This window comes from Sesamum indicum, linkage group LG2 (assembly GCF_026168435.1).
Source record: "Sesamum indicum cultivar Baizhima isolate 11 linkage group LG2, ASM2616843v1, whole genome shotgun sequence".
NCBI classification, from domain to species: Eukaryota; Viridiplantae; Streptophyta; class Magnoliopsida; order Lamiales; family Pedaliaceae; genus Sesamum; species Sesamum indicum.
In genome coordinates this window covers 2681658-2697506 of record NC_142658.1, presented here as the reverse complement: position 1 = coordinate 2697506, position 15849 = coordinate 2681658, and the positions used below count along the sequence as shown (strand labels likewise).

Below are 15849 nucleotides of genomic sequence, written 5' to 3'. Positions count from 1 at the left end.
GAAAGAAAAAAACAAGAAGAAGAAAGACTTGACAACCGGGAGGAGCGGCTCGCAAAAAGGGGTGCAACACGAGGACTTCCCAGGGGGTCACCCATCCTAGTACTACTCTCGCCCAAGCACGCTTAACTTCGGAGTTCTGATGGGATCCGGTGCATTAGTGCTGGTATGATCGCACCCGCTGAGATTTGGGCGCTTTAATGTTTTATCAGGCAGCGGGGGGGAGCCCGGAGGGGCGTCGAAACTTACGGACGGCCTAACTTTGCGCACGGGTGGAGTTACGCGGCGAGCAGCATATGCACGCGAAGCTCTCTCCGAGCTCCACGACGTGGACAACTGGGCTCCGCCCCGTTGTGCCCCATCTCGTCCCCCAAAATCAGCCATTTCGGGCGCATTCCGGGGCCGTTTTCCATCGGCCGTCGCGTTCGGTGGGCCCGTGGGCCCCATTCGTCCGGAGTCGGACATGGGGTCCCTCGGGCCGTTTTGGGAGAGCGGACTGCGCGAAGGGGAAAGAAAAAAACAAGAAGAAGAAAGACTTGACAACCGGGAGGAGCGGCTCGCAAAAAGGGGTGCAACACGAGGACTTCCCAGGGGGTCACCCATCCTAGTACTACTCTCGCCCAAGCACGCTTAACTTCGGAGTTCTGATGGGATCCGGTGCATTAGTGCTGGTATGATCGCACCCGCTGAGATTTGGGCGCTTTAATGTTTTATCAGGCAGCGGGGGGGAGCCCGGAGGGGCGTCGAAACTTACGGACGGCCTAACTTTGCGCACGGGTGGAGTTACGCGGCGAGCAGCATATGCACGCGAAGCTCTCTCCGAGCTCCACGACGTGGACAACTGGGCTCCGCCCCGTTGTGCCCCATCTCGTCCCCCAAAATCAGCCATTTCGGGCGCATTCCGGGGCCGTTTTCCATCGGCCGTCGCGTTCGGTGGGCCCGTGGGCCCCATTCGTCCGGAGTCGGACATGGGGTCCCTCGGGCCGTTTTGGGAGAGCGGAGTGCGCGAAGGGGAAAGAAAAAAACAAGAAGAAGAAAGACTTGACAACCGGGAGGAGCGGCTCGCAAAAAGGGGTGCAACACGAGGACTTCCCAGGGGGTCACCCATCCTAGTACTACTCTCGCCCAAGCACGCTTAACTTCGGAGTTCTGATGGGATCCGGTGCATTAGTGCTGGTATGATCGCACCCGCTGAGATTTGGGCGCTTTAATGTTTTATCAGGCAGCGGGGGGGAGCCCGGAGGGGCGTCGAAACTTACGGACGGCCTAACTTTGCGCACGGGTGGAGTTACGCGGCGAGCAGCATATGCACGCGAAGCTCTCTCCGAGCTCCACGACGTGGACAACTGGGCTCCGCCCCGTTGTGCCCCATCTCGTCCCCCAAAATCAGCCATTTCGGGCGCATTCCGGGGCCGTTTTCCATCGGCCGTCGCGTTCGGTGGGCCCGTGGGCCCCATTCGTCCGGAGTCGGACATGGGGTCCCTCGGGCCGTTTTGGGAGAGCGGAGTGCGCGAAGGGGAAAGAAAAAAACAAGAAGAAGAAAGACTTGACAACCGGGAGGAGCGGCTCGCAAAAAGGGGTGCAACACGAGGACTTCCCAGGGGGTCACCCATCCTAGTACTACTCTCGCCCAAGCACGCTTAACTTCGGAGTTCTGATGGGATCCGGTGCATTAGTGCTGGTATGATCGCACCCGCTGAGATTTGGGCGCTTTAATGTTTTATCAGGCAGCGGGGGGGAGCCCGGAGGGGCGTCGAAACTTACGGACGGCCTAACTTTGCGCACGGGTGGAGTTACGCGGCGAGCAGCATATGCACGCGAAGCTCTCTCCGAGCTCCACGACGTGGACAACTGGGCTCCGCCCCGTTGTGCCCCATCTCGTCCCCCAAAATCAGCCATTTCGGGCGCATTCCGGGGCCGTTTTCCATCGGCCGTCGCGTTCGGTGGGCCCGTGGGCCCCATTCGTCCGGAGTCGGACATGGGGTCCCTCGGGCCGTTTTGGGAGAGCGGAGTGCGCGAAGGGGAAAGAAAAAAACAAGAAGAAGAAAGACTTGACAACCGGGAGGAGCGGCTCGCAAAAAGGGGTGCAACACGAGGACTTCCCAGGGGGTCACCCATCCTAGTACTACTCTCGCCCAAGCACGCTTAACTTCGGAGTTCTGATGGGATCCGGTGCATTAGTGCTGGTATGATCGCACCCGCTGAGATTTGGGCGCTTTAATGTTTTATCAGGCAGCGGGGGGGAGCCCGGAGGGGCGTCGAAACTTACGGACGGCCTAACTTTGCGCACGGGTGGAGTTACGCGGCGAGCAGCATATGCACGCGAAGCTCTCTCCGAGCTCCACGACGTGGACAACTGGGCTCCGCCCCGTTGTGCCCCATCTCGTCCCCCAAAATCAGCCATTTCGGGCGCATTCCGGGGCCGTTTTCCATCGGCCGTCGCGTTCGGTGGGCCCGTGGGCCCCATTCGTCCGGAGTCGGACATGGGGTCCCTCGGGCCGTTTTGGGAGAGCGGAGTGCGCGAAGGGGAAAGAAAAAAACAAGAAGAAGAAAGACTTGACAACCGGGAGGAGCGGCTCGCAAAAAGGGGTGCAACACGAGGACTTCCCAGGGGGTCACCCATCCTAGTACTACTCTCGCCCAAGCACGCTTAACTTCGGAGTTCTGATGGGATCCGGTGCATTAGTGCTGGTATGATCGCACCCGCTGAGATTTGGGCGCTTTAATGTTTTATCAGGCAGCGGGGGGGAGCCCGGAGGGGCGTCGAAACTTACGGACGGCCTAACTTTGCGCACGGGTGGAGTTACGCGGCGAGCAGCATATGCACGCGAAGCTCTCTCCGAGCTCCACGACGTGGACAACTGGGCTCCGCCCCGTTGTGCCCCATCTCGTCCCCCAAAATCAGCCATTTCGGGCGCATTCCGGGGCCGTTTTCCATCGGCCGTCGCGTTCGGTGGGCCCGTGGGCCCCATTCGTCCGGAGTCGGACATGGGGTCCCTCGGGCCGTTTTGGGAGAGCGGAGTGCGCGAAGGGGAAAGAAAAAAACAAGAAGAAGAAAGACTTGACAACCGGGAGGAGCGGCTCGCAAAAAGGGGTGCAACACGAGGACTTCCCAGGGGGTCACCCATCCTAGTACTACTCTCGCCCAAGCACGCTTAACTTCGGAGTTCTGATGGGATCCGGTGCATTAGTGCTGGTATGATCGCACCCGCTGAGATTTGGGCGCTTTAATGTTTTATCAGGCAGCGGGGGGGAGCCCGGAGGGGCGTCGAAACTTACGGACGGCCTAACTTTGCGCACGGGTGGAGTTACGCGGCGAGCAGCATATGCACGCGAAGCTCTCTCCGAGCTCCACGACGTGGACAACTGGGCTCCGCCCCGTTGTGCCCCATCTCGTCCCCCAAAATCAGCCATTTCGGGCGCATTCCGGGGCCGTTTTCCATCGGCCGTCGCGTTCGGTGGGCCCGTGGGCCCCATTCGTCCGGAGTCGGACATGGGGTCCCTCGGGCCGTTTTGGGAGAGCGGAGTGCGCGAAGGGGAAAGAAAAAAACAAGAAGAAGAAAGACTTGACAACCGGGAGGAGCGGCTCGCAAAAAGGGGTGCAACACGAGGACTTCCCAGGGGGTCACCCATCCTAGTACTACTCTCGCCCAAGCACGCTTAACTTCGGAGTTCTGATGGGATCCGGTGCATTAGTGCTGGTATGATCGCACCCGCTGAGATTTGGGCGCTTTAATGTTTTATCAGGCAGCGGGGGGGAGCCCGGAGGGGCGTCGAAACTTACGGACGGCCTAACTTTGCGCACGGGTGGAGTTACGCGGCGAGCAGCATATGCACGCGAAGCTCTCTCCGAGCTCCACGACGTGGACAACTGGGCTCCGCCCCGTTGTGCCCCATCTCGTCCCCCAAAATCAGCCATTTCGGGCGCATTCCGGGGCCGTTTTCCATCGGCCGTCGCGTTCGGTGGGCCCGTGGGCCCCATTCGTCCGGAGTCGGACATGGGGTCCCTCGGGCCGTTTTGGGAGAGCGGAGTGCGCGAAGGGGAAAGAAAAAAACAAGAAGAAGAAAGACTTGACAACCGGGAGGAGCGGCTCGCAAAAAGGGGTGCAACACGAGGACTTCCCAGGGGGTCACCCATCCTAGTACTACTCTCGCCCAAGCACGCTTAACTTCGGAGTTCTGATGGGATCCGGTGCATTAGTGCTGGTATGATCGCACCCGCTGAGATTTGGGCGCTTTAATGTTTTATCAGGCAGCGGGGGGGAGCCCGGAGGGGCGTCGAAACTTACGGACGGCCTAACTTTGCGCACGGGTGGAGTTACGCGGCGAGCAGCATATGCACGCGAAGCTCTCTCCGAGCTCCACGACGTGGACAACTGGGCTCCGCCCCGTTGTGCCCCATCTCGTCCCCCAAAATCAGCCATTTCGGGCGCATTCCGGGGCCGTTTTCCATCGGCCGTCGCGTTCGGTGGGCCCGTGGGCCCCATTCGTCCGGAGTCGGACATGGGGTCCCTCGGGCCGTTTTGGGAGAGCGGAGTGCGCGAAGGGGAAAGAAAAAAACAAGAAGAAGAAAGACTTGACAACCGGGAGGAGCGGCTCGCAAAAAGGGGTGCAACACGAGGACTTCCCAGGGGGTCACCCATCCTAGTACTACTCTCGCCCAAGCACGCTTAACTTCGGAGTTCTGATGGGATCCGGTGCATTAGTGCTGGTATGATCGCACCCGCTGAGATTTGGGCGCTTTAATGTTTTATCAGGCAGCGGGGGGGAGCCCGGAGGGGCGTCGAAACTTACGGACGGCCTAACTTTGCGCACGGGTGGAGTTACGCGGCGAGCAGCATATGCACGCGAAGCTCTCTCCGAGCTCCACGACGTGGACAATTGGGCTCCGCCCCGTTGTGCCCCATCTCGTCCCCCAAAATCAGCCATTTCGGGCGCATTCCGGGGCCGTTTTCCATCGGCCGTCGCGTTCGGTGGGCCCGTGGGCCCCATTCGTCCGGAGTCGGACATGGGGTCCCTCGGGCCGTTTTGGGAGAGCGGAGTGCGCGAAGGGGAAAGAAAAAAACAAGAAGAAGAAAGACTTGACAACCGGGAGGAGCGGCTCGCAAAAAGGGGTGCAACACGAGGACTTCCCAGGGGGTCACCCATCCTAGTACTACTCTCGCCCAAGCACGCTTAACTTCGGAGTTCTGATGGGATCCGGTGCATTAGTGCTGGTATGATCGCACCCGCTGAGATTTGGGCGCTTTAATGTTTTATCAGGCAGCGGGGGGGAGCCCGGAGGGGCGTCGAAACTTACGGACGGCCTAACTTTGCGCACGGGTGGAGTTACGCGGCGAGCAGCATATGCACGCGAAGCTCTCTCCGAGCTCCACGACGTGGACAATTGGGCTCCGCCCCGTTGTGCCCCATCTCGTCCCCCAAAATCAGCCATTTCGGGCGCATTCCGGGGCCGTTTTCCATCGGCCGTCGCGTTCGGTGGGCCCGTGGGCCCCATTCGTCCGGAGTCGGACATGGGGTCCCTCGGGCCGTTTTGGGAGAGCGGAGTGCGCGAAGGGGAAAGAAAAAAACAAGAAGAAGAAAGACTTGACAACCGGGAGGAGCGGCTCGCAAAAAGGGGTGCAACACGAGGACTTCCCAGGGGGTCACCCATCCTAGTACTACTCTCGCCCAAGCACGCTTAACTTCGGAGTTCTGATGGGATCCGGTGCATTAGTGCTGGTATGATCGCACCCGCTGAGATTTGGGCGCTTTAATGTTTTATCAGGCAGCGGGGGGGAGCCCGGAGGGGCGTCGAAACTTACGGACGGCCTAACTTTGCGCACGGGTGGAGTTACGCGGCGAGCAGCATATGCACGCGAAGCTCTCTCCGAGCTCCACGACGTGGACAATTGGGCTCCGCCCCGTTGTGCCCCATCTCGTCCCCCAAAATCAGCCATTTCGGGCGCATTCCGGGGCCGTTTTCCATCGGCCGTCGCGTTCGGTGGGCCCGTGGGCCCCATTCGTCCGGAGTCGGACATGGGGTCCCTCGGGCCGTTTTGGGAGAGCGGAGTGCGCGAAGGGGAAAGAAAAAAACAAGAAGAAGAAAGACTTGACAACCGGGAGGAGCGGCTCGCAAAAAGGGGTGCAACACGAGGACTTCCCAGGGGGTCACCCATCCTAGTACTACTCTCGCCCAAGCACGCTTAACTTCGGAGTTCTGATGGGATCCGGTGCATTAGTGCTGGTATGATCGCACCCGCTGAGATTTGGGCGCTTTAATGTTTTATCAGGCAGCGGGGGGGAGCCCGGAGGGGCGTCGAAACTTACGGACGGCCTAACTTTGCGCACGGGTGGAGTTACGCGGCGAGCAGCATATGCACGCGAAGCTCTCTCCGAGCTCCACGACGTGGACAACTGGGCTCCGCCCCGTTGTGCCCCATCTCGTCCCCCAAAATCAGCCATTTCGGGCGCATTCCGGGGCCGTTTTCCATCGGCCGTCGCGTTCGGTGGGCCCGTGGGCCCCATTCGTCCGGAGTCGGACATGGGGTCCCTCGGGCCGTTTTGGGAGAGCGGAGTGCGCGAAGGGGAAAGAAAAAAACAAGAAGAAGAAAGACTTGACAACCGGGAGGAGCGGCTCGCAAAAAGGGGTGCAACACGAGGACTTCCCAGGGGGTCACCCATCCTAGTACTACTCTCGCCCAAGCACGCTTAACTTCGGAGTTCTGATGGGATCCGGTGCATTAGTGCTGGTATGATCGCACCCGCTGAGATTTGGGCGCTTTAATGTTTTATCAGGCAGCGGGGGGGAGCCCGGAGGGGCGTCGAAACTTACGGACGGCCTAACTTTGCGCACGGGTGGAGTTACGCGGCGAGCAGCATATGCACGCGAAGCTCTCTCCGAGCTCCACGACGTGGACAATTGGGCTCCGCCCCGTTGTGCCCCATCTCGTCCCCCAAAATCAGCCATTTCGGGCGCATTCCGGGGCCGTTTTCCATCGGCCGTCGCGTTCGGTGGGCCCGTGGGCCCCATTCGTCCGGAGTCGGACATGGGGTCCCTCGGGCCGTTTTGGGAGAGCGGAGTGCGCGAAGGGGAAAGAAAAAAACAAGAAGAAGAAAGACTTGACAACCGGGAGGAGCGGCTCGCAAAAAGGGGTGCAACACGAGGACTTCCCAGGGGGTCACCCATCCTAGTACTACTCTCGCCCAAGCACGCTTAACTTCGGAGTTCTGATGGGATCCGGTGCATTAGTGCTGGTATGATCGCACCCGCTGAGATTTGGGCGCTTTAATGTTTTATCAGGCAGCGGGGGGGAGCCCGGAGGGGCGTCGAAACTTACGGACGGCCTAACTTTGCGCACGGGTGGAGTTACGCGGCGAGCAGCATATGCACGCGAAGCTCTCTCCGAGCTCCACGACGTGGACAACTGGGCTCCGCCCCGTTGTGCCCCATCTCGTCCCCCAAAATCAGCCATTTCGGGCGCATTCCGGGGCCGTTTTCCATCGGCCGTCGCGTTCGGTGGGCCCGTGGGCCCCATTCGTCCGGAGTCGGACATGGGGTCCCTCGGGCCGTTTTGGGAGAGCGGAGTGCGCGAAGGGGAAAGAAAAAAACAAGAAGAAGAAAGACTTGACAACCGGGAGGAGCGGCTCGCAAAAAGGGGTGCAACACGAGGACTTCCCAGGGGGTCACCCATCCTAGTACTACTCTCGCCCAAGCACGCTTAACTTCGGAGTTCTGATGGGATCCGGTGCATTAGTGCTGGTATGATCGCACCCGCTGAGATTTGGGCGCTTTAATGTTTTATCAGGCAGCGGGGGGGAGCCCGGAGGGGCGTCGAAACTTACGGACGGCCTAACTTTGCGCACGGGTGGAGTTACGCGGCGAGCAGCATATGCACGCGAAGCTCTCTCCGAGCTCCACGACGTGGACAACTGGGCTCCGCCCCGTTGTGCCCCATCTCGTCCCCCAAAATCAGCCATTTCGGGCGCATTCCGGGGCCGTTTTCCATCGGCCGTCGCGTTCGGTGGGCCCGTGGGCCCCATTCGTCCGGAGTCGGACATGGGGTCCCTCGGGCCGTTTTGGGAGAGCGGAGTGCGCGAAGGGGAAAGAAAAAAACAAGAAGAAGAAAGACTTGACAACCGGGAGGAGCGGCTCGCAAAAAGGGGTGCAACACGAGGACTTCCCAGGGGGTCACCCATCCTAGTACTACTCTCGCCCAAGCACGCTTAACTTCGGAGTTCTGATGGGATCCGGTGCATTAGTGCTGGTATGATCGCACCCGCTGAGATTTGGGCGCTTTAATGTTTTATCAGGCAGCGGGGGGGAGCCCGGAGGGGCGTCGAAACTTACGGACGGCCTAACTTTGCGCACGGGTGGAGTTACGCGGCGAGCAGCATATGCACGCGAAGCTCTCTCCGAGCTCCACGACGTGGACAACTGGGCTCCGCCCCGTTGTGCCCCATCTCGTCCCCCAAAATCAGCCATTTCGGGCGCATTCCGGGGCCGTTTTCCATCGGCCGTCGCGTTCGGTGGGCCCGTGGGCCCCATTCGTCCGGAGTCGGACATGGGGTCCCTCGGGCCGTTTTGGGAGAGCGGAGTGCGCGAAGGGGAAAGAAAAAAACAAGAAGAAGAAAGACTTGACAACCGGGAGGAGCGGCTCGCAAAAAGGGGTGCAACACGAGGACTTCCCAGGGGGTCACCCATCCTAGTACTACTCTCGCCCAAGCACGCTTAACTTCGGAGTTCTGATGGGATCCGGTGCATTAGTGCTGGTATGATCGCACCCGCTGAGATTTGGGCGCTTTAATGTTTTATCAGGCAGCGGGGGGGAGCCCGGAGGGGCGTCGAAACTTACGGACGGCCTAACTTTGCGCACGGGTGGAGTTACGCGGCGAGCAGCATATGCACGCGAAGCTCTCTCCGAGCTCCACGACGTGGACAACTGGGCTCCGCCCCGTTGTGCCCCATCTCGTCCCCCAAAATCAGCCATTTCGGGCGCATTCCGGGGCCGTTTTCCATCGGCCGTCGCGTTCGGTGGGCCCGTGGGCCCCATTCGTCCGGAGTCGGACATGGGGTCCCTCGGGCCGTTTTGGGAGAGCGGAGTGCGCGAAGGGGAAAGAAAAAAACAAGAAGAAGAAAGACTTGACAACCGGGAGGAGCGGCTCGCAAAAAGGGGTGCAACACGAGGACTTCCCAGGGGGTCACCCATCCTAGTACTACTCTCGCCCAAGCACGCTTAACTTCGGAGTTCTGATGGGATCCGGTGCATTAGTGCTGGTATGATCGCACCCGCTGAGATTTGGGCGCTTTAATGTTTTATCAGGCAGCGGGGGGGAGCCCGGAGGGGCGTCGAAACTTACGGACGGCCTAACTTTGCGCACGGGTGGAGTTACGCGGCGAGCAGCATATGCACGCAAAGCTCTCTCCGAGCTCCACGACGTGGACAACTGGGCTCCGCCCCGTTGTGCCCCATCTCGTCCCCCAAAATCAGCCATTTCGGGCGCATTCCGGGGCCGTTTTCCATCGGCCGTCGCGTTCGGTGGGCCCGTGGGCCCCATTCGTCCGGAGTCGGACATGGGGTCCCTCGGGCCGTTTTGGGAGAGCGGAGTGCGCGAAGGGGAAAGAAAAAAACAAGAAGAAGAAAGACTTGACAACCGGGAGGAGCGGCTCGCAAAAAGGGGTGCAACACGAGGACTTCCCAGGGGGTCACCCATCCTAGTACTACTCTCGCCCAAGCACGCTTAACTTCGGAGTTCTGATGGGATCCGGTGCATTAGTGCTGGTATGATCGCACCCGCTGAGATTTGGGCGCTTTAATGTTTTATCAGGCAGCGGGGGGGAGCCCGGAGGGGCGTCGAAACTTACGGACGGCCTAACTTTGCGCACGGGTGGAGTTACGCGGCGAGCAGCATATGCACGCGAAGCTCTCTCCGAGCTCCACGACGTGGACAATTGGGCTCCGCCCCGTTGTGCCCCATCTCGTCCCCCAAAATCAGCCATTTCGGGCGCATTCCGGGGCCGTTTTCCATCGGCCGTCGCGTTCGGTGGGCCCGTGGGCCCCATTCGTCCGGAGTCGGACATGGGGTCCCTCGGGCCGTTTTGGGAGAGCGGAGTGCGCGAAGGGGAAAGAAAAAAACAAGAAGAAGAAAGACTTGACAACCGGGAGGAGCGGCTCGCAAAAAGGGGTGCAACACGAGGACTTCCCAGGGGGTCACCCATCCTAGTACTACTCTCGCCCAAGCACGCTTAACTTCGGAGTTCTGATGGGATCCGGTGCATTAGTGCTGGTATGATCGCACCCGCTGAGATTTGGGCGCTTTAATGTTTTATCAGGCAGCGGGGGGGAGCCCGGAGGGGCGTCGAAACTTACGGACGGCCTAACTTTGCGCACGGGTGGAGTTACGCGGCGAGCAGCATATGCACGCGAAGCTCTCTCCGAGCTCCACGACGTGGACAACTGGGCTCCGCCCCGTTGTGCCCCATCTCGTCCCCCAAAATCAGCCATTTCGGGCGCATTCCGGGGCCGTTTTCCATCGGCCGTCGCGTTCGGTGGGCCCGTGGGCCCCATTCGTCCGGAGTCGGACATGGGGTCCCTCGGGCCGTTTTGGGAGAGCGGAGTGCGCGAAGGGGAAAGAAAAAAACAAGAAGAAGAAAGACTTGACAACCGGGAGGAGCGGCTCGCAAAAAGGGGTGCAACACGAGGACTTCCCAGGGGGTCACCCATCCTAGTACTACTCTCGCCCAAGCACGCTTAACTTCGGAGTTCTGATGGGATCCGGTGCATTAGTGCTGGTATGATCGCACCCGCTGAGATTTGGGCGCTTTAATGTTTTATCAGGCAGCGGGGGGGAGCCCGGAGGGGCGTCGAAACTTACGGACGGCCTAACTTTGCGCACGGGTGGAGTTACGCGGCGAGCAGCATATGCACGCGAAGCTCTCTCCGAGCTCCACGACGTGGACAACTGGGCTCCGCCCCGTTGTGCCCCATCTCGTCCCCCAAAATCAGCCATTTCGGGCGCATTCCGGGGCCGTTTTCCATCGGCCGTCGCGTTCGGTGGGCCCGTGGGCCCCATTCGTCCGGAGTCGGACATGGGGTCCCTCGGGCCGTTTTGGGAGAGCGGAGTGCGCGAAGGGGAAAGAAAAAAACAAGAAGAAGAAAGACTTGACAACCGGGAGGAGCGGCTCGCAAAAAGGGGTGCAACACGAGGACTTCCCAGGGGGTCACCCATCCTAGTACTACTCTCGCCCAAGCACGCTTAACTTCGGAGTTCTGATGGGATCCGGTGCATTAGTGCTGGTATGATCGCACCCGCTGAGATTTGGGCGCTTTAATGTTTTATCAGGCAGCGGGGGGGAGCCCGGAGGGGCGTCGAAACTTACGGACGGCCTAACTTTGCGCACGGGTGGAGTTACGCGGCGAGCAGCATATGCACGCGAAGCTCTCTCCGAGCTCCACGACGTGGACAACTGGGCTCCGCCCCGTTGTGCCCCATCTCGTCCCCCAAAATCAGCCATTTCGGGCGCATTCCGGGGCCGTTTTCCATCGGCCGTCGCGTTCGGTGGGCCCGTGGGCCCCATTCGTCCGGAGTCGGACATGGGGTCCCTCGGGCCGTTTTGGGAGAGCGGAGTGCGCGAAGGGGAAAGAAAAAAACAAGAAGAAGAAAGACTTGACAACCGGGAGGAGCGGCTCGCAAAAAGGGGTGCAACACGAGGACTTCCCAGGGGGTCACCCATCCTAGTACTACTCTCGCCCAAGCACGCTTAACTTCGGAGTTCTGATGGGATCCGGTGCATTAGTGCTGGTATGATCGCACCCGCTGAGATTTGGGCGCTTTAATGTTTTATCAGGCAGCGGGGGGGAGCCCGGAGGGGCGTCGAAACTTACGGACGGCCTAACTTTGCGCACGGGTGGAGTTACGCGGCGAGCAGCATATGCACGCGAAGCTCTCTCCGAGCTCCACGACGTGGACAATTGGGCTCCGCCCCGTTGTGCCCCATCTCGTCCCCCAAAATCAGCCATTTCGGGCGCATTCCGGGGCCGTTTTCCATCGGCCGTCGCGTTCGGTGGGCCCGTGGGCCCCATTCGTCCGGAGTCGGACATGGGGTCCCTCGGGCCGTTTTGGGAGAGCGGAGTGCGCGAAGGGGAAAGAAAAAAACAAGAAGAAGAAAGACTTGACAACCGGGAGGAGCGGCTCGCAAAAAGGGGTGCAACACGAGGACTTCCCAGGGGGTCACCCATCCTAGTACTACTCTCGCCCAAGCACGCTTAACTTCGGAGTTCTGATGGGATCCGGTGCATTAGTGCTGGTATGATCGCACCCGCTGAGATTTGGGCGCTTTAATGTTTTATCAGGCAGCGGGGGGGAGCCCGGAGGGGCGTCGAAACTTACGGACGGCCTAACTTTGCGCACGGGTGGAGTTACGCGGCGAGCAGCATATGCACGCGAAGCTCTCTCCGAGCTCCACGACGTGGACAACTGGGCTCCGCCCCGTTGTGCCCCATCTCGTCCCCCAAAATCAGCCATTTCGGGCGCATTCCGGGGCCGTTTTCCATCGGCCGTCGCGTTCGGTGGGCCCGTGGGCCCCATTCGTCCGGAGTCGGACATGGGGTCCCTCGGGCCGTTTTGGGAGAGCGGAGTGCGCGAAGGGGAAAGAAAAAAACAAGAAGAAGAAAGACTTGACAACCGGGAGGAGCGGCTCGCAAAAAGGGGTGCAACACGAGGACTTCCCAGGGGGTCACCCATCCTAGTACTACTCTCGCCCAAGCACGCTTAACTTTTCAAAACAGATTTGTTTCTTAGAAAGAGTATATTGAGATTCCTATAATATTCAAGGAATTTGCTAATGTTATGACAGTAGAGTGTATCGAGAATAGGTGGTGTCAATATTGTTATAAAAGATCACACAATTTTAAATTGTATACGTAGCTCTAGAACTGAGTTTAGTAGCAGGATGTCATTTTCAAAAGATAGGATTACAAGCTACAAAGGAAAGGAGAAAGAGTTATTAATAGTTTTTACTCCTCAAGAGTTATTATCAGATGGCAAGCTGAATGCCAATGTTATTGTTATAATATTTTTCTTATAAAATCTCATGAAAATGTTCTTGCAGATTTCCTGACGAGAGATGGAGGCATCTAGAGCAAACTTCATCATGCTGAGACTCAGGCACCTCTGGGAAAACCTCGAGGAGCTTGACAAGAAGTTCGGACATCTAGCGGTAAATGCCCAAGTTGCCGGGCAAATTCAAAGAATTGATATAAACATAGTCCAGGTCGCCATAAGGAGTTCTTTATTAGCATCCACCGCACTATGGAACGATTTACGAGAACCAATTCGGACAGCATCACCTTCGGAGAAAACTCACGAGTTGAGGGAGCATGACCCTAGACATGCATTTAGAGTACATGGCTCTAGACATGTAGCATCGGATTCAAGTACCTATTGTACAAAGCCATCACCGGACTTTGATGAAATGGCAAAAATTAAGTCACATAAAGTGCAAACTCCTGATGATTCAAGTCAACCCAGTACCTCTGGGGTTAAAGAGGGAGAGATTAGCCTTAAGCCAATGATAGACACTTCTAAGGTTAATACTAACGAATTGATTCTTCTGCTTGGCAGGACTACCAGTGCATGTGGAAAAAACTAATTTTCCACAAAGGAGTGAATCCAGACAAGACCATTATCGAAACATCCGAAAAATATAATAGGGTCTGGATGTTAGAAGGGTCCAAACCAGAGGATGTTAGAGAATGGTATGATTTAGCCTTGCTTCAGTTCATACTGCGTCACCAAGTTTTTCGAAAATTTCAAAACTTTCGGAGTGGATTAGTGGGGCGGTCTTTCGTTCGTGGCAAAATAACCCCCACTTAAATAGAGGCGATGTTCTGGAAACAAATTCATATCAGTTGCTCCAAAAACTGCAAGAAAAGGGTCTTACCCATCATTTCATTTTATGAAGTCGCAGAGGACAAACATGGTGGATTTCAATTAAATCAAAACTGTCTCAGGAGAAGCTCCCTGGTATCGGCTATTAGTAAAGACGATATTTCTACCAGAAGAGCTTGGGGATTATGTGCCTATCTCACTAAGATGGACAAAGTCAAGTATCCATCCAAAATCTTCTCCAACAAAGTGAATGGATCGTTCCTATTAAATTTCATGACAGGAAAAAGCACAGAGTTCGCAGAGAGCTTATTTGAGAAAAAGAGGATGTTAATTTGAAAAAAAATAAACTACCAGCGACTGAAGCTACAAGAATGAATATGTGCAACATGTTACATGTTGGGCAATGAAATAACCATTTATGCCCTTGTGAAACACAAGAGAAGCCCCTGTTCAGGACAAAAATTCAGGTCACACAAAATAAACCAAAACCAAACCAGGACAAGGGAAAAAGAAAAAAATTTACAAAAAGATCACGGATAAGACTGTCGGCAGAAAATGACAAAGGCTAACAATTAACAAAGCAGGAAAGCCAGCTAGCAATCACATGGTCGACAAGCCATTATAACCAACAGTTGAAAAGGACGCGGTAATAACGAACGCAGTGACATCATCCGAAAGAGACAAGATGATGACGAACGCAATGACATCATCAAAAATAAGTTTGGAGTCTGGATTTGAAGTCCGTGGATGTCTATAAATAAGAATATAATGAAGCAGATGGGGATCATCAGAAAATTTCTCCAACTCTTCAAAGCATAATATTTCAGATCTTGAGCTTTTGTATTTTCAATTTTCTTAGTTTATGGGGGTTTTCCCAACTAGTCAAGCCCTCTATCATATGAGAGACTAAACAGTTGTCTCCTCCAATAATATCTATGTAATATCCCAAATATTTCTTCAATTAAAGTAAGGCTTCTATTCAACTTGTTTGTCCGAAATTCTATTAAGTCCTTATATTGGAGTCCTTTTTATACCTTAAGGTAGGAAACAAAATAAGACTGTGTTGTTTTGTTACTGAATGAGTCAAGTGCTTGTAAACCATCTGCTGCAGTAATATGGTTGGAGGAAATCCATAAAACCGAAGGCTTGAAAACCCGAAAATAGAGCGGTCAAAGCAAGATATGAATTTAAGAGTCTTAATTTATATCGTAAGCATGTTGAGCCTAATTCTGAGCATAGGGGTAGATTATCAAATAATTGCAAAAGAATTTGATTAAAGAACCAATACTGTTAAAATTCTGAAAACTTTGGGACCATAAGTGCGACCAAGTAAAGCTTACGGCTAGAAGTGATAACAGCTTTATCTTATGGGATCAAAAATGCAATTTAACCATAAAACTAAATTTTTTAATTATTCCGATATTAAATTTTCAAACTTTATAGGTGTCTAAATGCTATATTAATTATAATAAGTGAATTGAATTTAATTTTTTAATGTTAAGCCATAAGCTATTAGAACAAAAATAAATAAAAGAAACAAATAGTATAAAACTATTTTGCCCATTTCGGTAAAATTTTCATAATTAGCGTAGTATTCAAAGGTTTTAATAGTAGAGGGCAAACTGAATCTGTTCAATTTTAATAGTTGGAGGAGATTTTGATACTACCTCCGTAGCACAAGGGCAAAAATGAATTTGTATTCTTTTTCTGATGGGTAAGAATTTATCCACATCCATAATCTATCAGAACATTGCACGTGAAATTTAACTCCAACGCAAAGAACAAAATTATACTGAAGTATTCAAAGTAACTTTTGGATTTTGGAAGTCTTGAATAATTCATTTACTGAACCATGGTAATGTAAGACTTTCTCCCATAACTCGCGAGAAGCAGCTGGAATTTACCCCATAATCAACCTACGGAAGTAAATGATATCCTCCTCCTTGAATTCTCCACCACTCGAGTGCATTTTTGTAAATCATA

General features: G+C 55.5%; 25 non-coding genes across 25 annotated transcripts; all 25 read right to left on the bottom strand.

Annotated features, from left to right (window-relative positions):
- Window positions 1-58: 58 nt before the first annotated feature.
- Window positions 59-177, bottom strand: LOC148788961 (5S ribosomal RNA). The gene has a single exon (XR_016064336.1). It is a non-coding gene; the product is annotated as a 5S ribosomal RNA (ribosomal RNA).
- Window positions 178-563: 386 nt separating this feature from the next.
- LOC148788960 (5S ribosomal RNA) lies at window positions 564-682 on the bottom strand. Its single transcript, XR_016064335.1, has one exon. It is a non-coding gene; the product is annotated as a 5S ribosomal RNA (ribosomal RNA).
- Window positions 683-1068: 386 nt separating this feature from the next.
- Window positions 1069-1187, bottom strand: LOC148788959 (5S ribosomal RNA). Its single transcript, XR_016064334.1, has one exon. It is a non-coding gene; the product is annotated as a 5S ribosomal RNA (ribosomal RNA).
- A 386-nt stretch (window positions 1188-1573) lies between these two features.
- LOC148788958 (5S ribosomal RNA) lies at window positions 1574-1692 on the bottom strand. The gene has a single exon (XR_016064333.1). It is a non-coding gene; the product is annotated as a 5S ribosomal RNA (ribosomal RNA).
- A 386-nt stretch (window positions 1693-2078) lies between these two features.
- LOC148788957 (5S ribosomal RNA) lies at window positions 2079-2197 on the bottom strand. The gene has a single exon (XR_016064332.1). It is a non-coding gene; the product is annotated as a 5S ribosomal RNA (ribosomal RNA).
- Window positions 2198-2583: 386 nt separating this feature from the next.
- On the bottom strand, window positions 2584-2702 carry LOC148788956 (5S ribosomal RNA). Its single transcript, XR_016064331.1, has one exon. It is a non-coding gene; the product is annotated as a 5S ribosomal RNA (ribosomal RNA).
- Window positions 2703-3088: 386 nt separating this feature from the next.
- On the bottom strand, window positions 3089-3207 carry LOC148788955 (5S ribosomal RNA). The gene has a single exon (XR_016064330.1). It is a non-coding gene; the product is annotated as a 5S ribosomal RNA (ribosomal RNA).
- Window positions 3208-3593: 386 nt separating this feature from the next.
- LOC148788954 (5S ribosomal RNA) lies at window positions 3594-3712 on the bottom strand. Its single transcript, XR_016064329.1, has one exon. It is a non-coding gene; the product is annotated as a 5S ribosomal RNA (ribosomal RNA).
- A 386-nt stretch (window positions 3713-4098) lies between these two features.
- LOC148788953 (5S ribosomal RNA) lies at window positions 4099-4217 on the bottom strand. Its single transcript, XR_016064328.1, has one exon. It is a non-coding gene; the product is annotated as a 5S ribosomal RNA (ribosomal RNA).
- Window positions 4218-4603: 386 nt separating this feature from the next.
- On the bottom strand, window positions 4604-4722 carry LOC148788952 (5S ribosomal RNA). Its single transcript, XR_016064327.1, has one exon. It is a non-coding gene; the product is annotated as a 5S ribosomal RNA (ribosomal RNA).
- A 386-nt stretch (window positions 4723-5108) lies between these two features.
- LOC148788951 (5S ribosomal RNA) lies at window positions 5109-5227 on the bottom strand. Its single transcript, XR_016064325.1, has one exon. It is a non-coding gene; the product is annotated as a 5S ribosomal RNA (ribosomal RNA).
- A 386-nt stretch (window positions 5228-5613) lies between these two features.
- LOC148788950 (5S ribosomal RNA) lies at window positions 5614-5732 on the bottom strand. Its single transcript, XR_016064324.1, has one exon. It is a non-coding gene; the product is annotated as a 5S ribosomal RNA (ribosomal RNA).
- Window positions 5733-6118: 386 nt separating this feature from the next.
- LOC148788949 (5S ribosomal RNA) lies at window positions 6119-6237 on the bottom strand. The gene has a single exon (XR_016064323.1). It is a non-coding gene; the product is annotated as a 5S ribosomal RNA (ribosomal RNA).
- A 386-nt stretch (window positions 6238-6623) lies between these two features.
- LOC148788948 (5S ribosomal RNA) lies at window positions 6624-6742 on the bottom strand. Its single transcript, XR_016064322.1, has one exon. It is a non-coding gene; the product is annotated as a 5S ribosomal RNA (ribosomal RNA).
- A 386-nt stretch (window positions 6743-7128) lies between these two features.
- On the bottom strand, window positions 7129-7247 carry LOC148788947 (5S ribosomal RNA). Its single transcript, XR_016064321.1, has one exon. It is a non-coding gene; the product is annotated as a 5S ribosomal RNA (ribosomal RNA).
- A 386-nt stretch (window positions 7248-7633) lies between these two features.
- On the bottom strand, window positions 7634-7752 carry LOC148788946 (5S ribosomal RNA). Its single transcript, XR_016064320.1, has one exon. It is a non-coding gene; the product is annotated as a 5S ribosomal RNA (ribosomal RNA).
- A 386-nt stretch (window positions 7753-8138) lies between these two features.
- LOC148788945 (5S ribosomal RNA) lies at window positions 8139-8257 on the bottom strand. The gene has a single exon (XR_016064313.1). It is a non-coding gene; the product is annotated as a 5S ribosomal RNA (ribosomal RNA).
- Window positions 8258-8643: 386 nt separating this feature from the next.
- Window positions 8644-8762, bottom strand: LOC148788944 (5S ribosomal RNA). Its single transcript, XR_016064303.1, has one exon. It is a non-coding gene; the product is annotated as a 5S ribosomal RNA (ribosomal RNA).
- A 386-nt stretch (window positions 8763-9148) lies between these two features.
- On the bottom strand, window positions 9149-9267 carry LOC148788943 (5S ribosomal RNA). Its single transcript, XR_016064291.1, has one exon. It is a non-coding gene; the product is annotated as a 5S ribosomal RNA (ribosomal RNA).
- A 386-nt stretch (window positions 9268-9653) lies between these two features.
- Window positions 9654-9772, bottom strand: LOC148788942 (5S ribosomal RNA). Its single transcript, XR_016064280.1, has one exon. It is a non-coding gene; the product is annotated as a 5S ribosomal RNA (ribosomal RNA).
- Window positions 9773-10158: 386 nt separating this feature from the next.
- On the bottom strand, window positions 10159-10277 carry LOC148788941 (5S ribosomal RNA). Its single transcript, XR_016064268.1, has one exon. It is a non-coding gene; the product is annotated as a 5S ribosomal RNA (ribosomal RNA).
- A 386-nt stretch (window positions 10278-10663) lies between these two features.
- On the bottom strand, window positions 10664-10782 carry LOC148788940 (5S ribosomal RNA). The gene has a single exon (XR_016064256.1). It is a non-coding gene; the product is annotated as a 5S ribosomal RNA (ribosomal RNA).
- A 386-nt stretch (window positions 10783-11168) lies between these two features.
- LOC148788939 (5S ribosomal RNA) lies at window positions 11169-11287 on the bottom strand. The gene has a single exon (XR_016064245.1). It is a non-coding gene; the product is annotated as a 5S ribosomal RNA (ribosomal RNA).
- Window positions 11288-11673: 386 nt separating this feature from the next.
- LOC148788938 (5S ribosomal RNA) lies at window positions 11674-11792 on the bottom strand. Its single transcript, XR_016064234.1, has one exon. It is a non-coding gene; the product is annotated as a 5S ribosomal RNA (ribosomal RNA).
- A 386-nt stretch (window positions 11793-12178) lies between these two features.
- On the bottom strand, window positions 12179-12297 carry LOC148788937 (5S ribosomal RNA). Its single transcript, XR_016064223.1, has one exon. It is a non-coding gene; the product is annotated as a 5S ribosomal RNA (ribosomal RNA).
- Window positions 12298-15849: the final 3552 nt, after the last annotated feature.